The sequence below is a fragment of the Papaver somniferum genome, unplaced genomic scaffold (assembly GCF_003573695.1).
Source record: "Papaver somniferum cultivar HN1 unplaced genomic scaffold, ASM357369v1 unplaced-scaffold_19, whole genome shotgun sequence".
Lineage (NCBI taxonomy): Eukaryota > Viridiplantae > Streptophyta > Magnoliopsida > Ranunculales > Papaveraceae > Papaver > Papaver somniferum.
The window spans coordinates 14,160,334-14,165,168 of NW_020628818.1; the positions used below are offsets into that span (position 1 = coordinate 14,160,334).

The following is a 4,835-nucleotide window of genomic DNA, read 5'->3' on the forward strand; positions in this document are numbered from 1 at the left end:
AATGGATGTGATTTTTTTGGTGTATACTCAGGAATCTTTTTGGTGTACTAAGGAATCTTTTTGGTGTACTTTTGTAATCGCATCCATTGGTCGACATTTTATTTATCACACGACCCTGCCGACTGTCCCAGGGTCAGCAGATTATAAATGCGTCAGGATGCCGGCTGCACTGCATGAAAACACAGGAAAAAAGGCATGGGACGGTCGGCAAGGTAGTTTTCCTCCTACAGTGTCGGCTTATCTGTGGTCGACATGGTTTATTAGGACAACCATGCCGATCAAACCAGAAAAAAAAAGTTGTTCCTGAATGTTCCTCACCCATTGTAGTCGGCTAGGTCGATGAGGAAAACCTTGTCGACTACACGTACGCCGGCAAGGTAGTTTTCCACCTACAGTGCCGGCCTATTTGTGGTCGACATGGTTTATGAGGATAACCATGCCGATCAAAACAGGAATAAAAACTTGTTCCTGGATGTTCCTCACCCATTGTAGTCGGCTAGATTGATAAGGAAAAGCTTGCCGACTATATGTACGCCGGCAGTGTTAGTAGACTTTTGCGCACTGACTGCTATAAAGCCGGCACGCTTTGAATTTTGTATGATGCCGACTAACATTGATTACAAGGATTCTTAAAAACTTTAAAAACTTAATTAGAGCACACAAACCTTAAAAACTTTATTAGAGCATACAAACCTTAATTAAAGCATATAAACGTTAAAAACTTAGCCCTAACACATTTGGGACATAGATAGTATCTTTTTCCGGTATCCAATTCTTAGGAGAGGTAATTAGCTTCATTTTACCGTCGCAACATGGATCTGTGCATGGTAAAAGGTTGATTTTAGCAACTTCATCTTCATACCCACTACACCAAAACAACTGATTTGAACGGATATAGGCGTTCTCCAACGGGTATATACGTTGGAAATGTGGCGTAGCAAATTTTGGTGCAACGCTAAAAATTCGTTGGAAAATTAATTTGTGCAACTTGTATAAAGGTTGCACAACCGATACAGCAACTTTTTATTTTGCAATTTGTGCAACGGATTATTAAATTTGTAAAACAGTTACATCAATTTAGGCAACGTATTACACTAATTTGAGCAACATTTATATACGTTGCAAAACTATTTACCGGTAAAAAAATCCGATAATTTCCGGCAGATTTCTGCACCTTCATATACCATTGTAGATCAACTAAAAGACCCAAATTTTTCATATGAACATATGGTTCGTCATAACAATCCATCAAGATATATCAGTTTGTAATAAAGATATGAATCATATGAATTGCTCGCGTTGAATCATGTAACAGATGAACTATAATAAACCATACAATTATTTGGTTGATTCAAAGATAAATACTAACAATGTTTAGCTCCTTTATCCACCACAACCCACCCATTGGATTCACTACAATACAATCTAAAACAAGTACATAACTGTACTACCCCCACGTGGTATATAAACTAGAAAACAATTACCATATATAAGTTTTGATAATATGAGTTAGATTGGGAGTATGATATTCAAAATGATACCTCTGCACAGGATCTTGTACTTAAGTAATAAGCTTTCCACTTTATATGGACATGATACTCAAAATGCTGCTCCGGTGCTGGTCACTATGATGTCCTCCTCCTGCTTGTCACCAGGCCTTGGATGACCTCCAAGGTGAACATTGTGTCGAGGAGCGATTGAGAGTGTCTAGTATATAAAAGTGAAAGAAAAAAAAAAGAAATAAAAAAGAAATAAAAAAGATGGATAATTCAAAATAATATCTTTGTTGCGTGCATACAGAAAAGTCCCAAGTGCAGCACTTGTGGGTCTCTCTGTTAATAACTAAATTGTGATTACTCATTGGCATTATTTATGCAAGTTTGACCTGATTTAGACATTAACTTAGATCAATTCAATTTGAATCTATCTGAAGCAAATCATAGGAACGGTGAAGATTAAAATGCACACCTATCAAAAACAAATCAGACAGGAACACCGGCCGGTTAGCATGGAATTGAACAGAAGCTCTTCAATACTCCACAAGTAACTGAACTGCAATAAGCATGCTTGAAACATCATCTAGATATATAGAAAAACAGTGAAAAGTGGAGAACTCTCACCAGTAAGAATGATAGAACCTGGGGTTACTATTCTCACCTTATATGGAAACATGACCTGCAATTTCCTCCCATAATGGTTGATCATCGCCATCTTTTACTGAGCACATCTATATAAGTATAAAAGAGAAACAAGTTTGTTATAACGACCAGAATAGATGGGCACTCCCAAACCCACCACCACCAGCTATGAATTATTACTAAGCTTTGAAGACAAAAAAAAAGTAACTGGAAACAATAACGTTCACGCTCATATAAAACACTACGCGGTGAATAAACACAAACCTTGATCCTTGAAATTCTGATAGAATCAAGCAAGCTGAGAGCAGTTTGAAGCAGTTAATCGACTACCAAAATAGATTCAGAAACAACATCAGATAGGTATAGCTAAGTGTAGTTTGATGCTGCTTCAGATAGATTCAAATGATGCAATAAAACTGACTCCATTAGACAAGGCGTCCATGACGCAGACATCTATCAAGATTGGGAAACATGGGAAACACTTAACATTATTGTTTTATGGTTTGCTCTCACTGACACCAAATAAGACACATTAGATAAACTCTCTACCTGATTTCCCAAGTTGTTCTGTAATCTTAACAAGATCAGATCCCCAACAACACCTAACAGTAATTTTCTGGTATCGTAATCAAGGGGTTACAATCTAAACTAATAGCAACATTGAATACAAATAGGAATTTTTTTTTTATCAATCCACCGAGGCTAAATATAAAAATCTAAACATATGGAGATGAATGGGCATGCCATAACCATTTTCTATGGCTTAATCTAAGCTCAGGATACTCAACATCTAAATGGCATAAAATAATTTAAGAAGCATCAAAACTGTAACTAGAAGATAAAATGTTAAAAAAAAAAATGATTCACCTTTGCCTCCATACACATGCTGCTATCAAATTAAAGTGGGTAAATAATTAGGATGTTAGGATGGAGTCCATTGGCCAGCAGCACCCACCCCCATCGAGATGCATATATAAAGAAAATGTCATTTAAGAAAATAAGCAAATAAGTTGATGATGTGCAATAATTCAGTAGCTTAAATTTCAAGTAAGTAAAAGCCACTTGGGACACTTGCCAATCTATCTAAACATGAATATCATTAGCACCTCATGTAATTCCATGGAAAAATGACATCCATTTTGTCCAGGTGAAGAAAAGGAGGTCAAACTAGCAAATGTTACTTATTTTTTTATTGCCACAACCAATACAAAAAATAGTGGCAAGGTCATGAAACGTCTCTAACAAGTATGGCATTTTGAGCTCAAACAAGCGATTTGAAAAACATCTAAATGTCTATTGAAGCTTCTTAAACATGTAACACAAATTCACTAAATACAAAAAAATAAAAAATAAGTGAAGTTTACAATAAAGCGCACTACAATAGACGACGTACTCTGAACTGGTGACTAAGAAGTAAGAACTAGTAATGACAATATCTCAAACACTATATGTATCTCAAAGTCGCATAGAAATACATTACGCCAAACCAAATAGACAAAAGCAATACTTGCGACTCCGCTAATTTAAAATCTAGTTGTACACATATTAACAAAAGATACATACTTGAAATGATAAGCACATTGTAGACCAGAAGCGCTCTAACATATTAATTTAGTTGTGATGTCACAATGGTCTAAGTAAATCCATTTCAGAGCACTTAAAAACTTACCTATAAGATTCATTCCCATCACAACAGTTGCAAAACTGTATACCTTTCTTTAAGTCGTTTCATCAAGCAATTTACACGCACAAGAAAAATCATAAATTTAAAGCTTGGAAAGAGAAATCAAACCTGTACTATTCCAACTTTCTACGAAAATAATCTTGGGAAAACTAATGATTGTGCATATGTGCAGAATAAGGCAAATCCATACATAATACTTCAATACAACATCATTTCCTCATAAAATGTTAGACTTAACCGAGTATGCATGCATATACGCCGTTCAATTTAAAGAAGCATTTAAAATCCACTTAGATGAAATTGAAGTCTAAGATCTAAAACTTCTCCTTTCAGATGAATGAATCCCTAAAACAGCAACAGAGGACTCAAAATCCACCTCAAAGCCATAAACCCAACTCTTTATGCAATTCATTCACTTTTATACGAGACTGTACATAAAACCAACATCAATAGACCGCTAAATTGAAATCAAAACACACCCATGACTTAAAACACATAATACAGAAGAGAAAAAAAAAACCCAAAATCTATAAAACAAGACTCTAAAGTAAAACCCCTAACTTCAAAACACCAAAACAACTTCAATAAACACATTAAACTGAAAACTGAATACACACTCCAACTTCACAGTGTTAGGTCAAACAATAAATCAAAAGATAACCAACAAAATCAAAATTAAACAACAGAAGTAGTAGACAATGGTTTATACCTGATGATAATCAACAAAGCAATCAACTATCAGATGAATTGATTTTGGATTTCAGGAACAAAATTGGTTTTTTAGGTTTAGGAAATTTTTAAGATTTTAGAGAATAGATCGAGATTTCTGGGTTCTATTTCTGAAAAAAAGGTCTTGATTAATTTGGCTAGTAAAGCTAGAGAGATCTCTGGGTTTGATTATGAGAGAAAACTGAAAGAAAAACTGGTTTGATTCGGATTTCCTCGGAAGAAAAATTCTCTGTAAAGAGAGAGAGAGAGAGAGAGTGAAGAACGAGAATAAAGGTGTCTGAAAA

At 35.1% G+C, this 4,835-nt stretch overlaps 1 long non-coding RNA gene across 2 annotated transcripts; it reads right to left on the reverse strand.

Annotated features, from left to right (window-relative positions):
- Positions 1-1,211: 1,211 nt before the first annotated feature.
- On the reverse strand, positions 1,212-4,835 carry LOC113338654. 2 transcript variants are annotated; one of them, XR_003354802.1, is made up of 5 exons: positions 4,532-4,835; positions 2,403-2,464; positions 2,158-2,227; positions 1,969-2,052; positions 1,212-1,707 (listed from the first exon to the last, which is right to left on the reverse strand). It is a non-coding gene; the product is annotated as an uncharacterized LOC113338654 (long non-coding RNA). The 2 variants fall into 2 exon arrangements; XR_003354801.1 differs by lacking the exon at positions 4,532-4,835 and adding an exon at positions 3,006-4,523.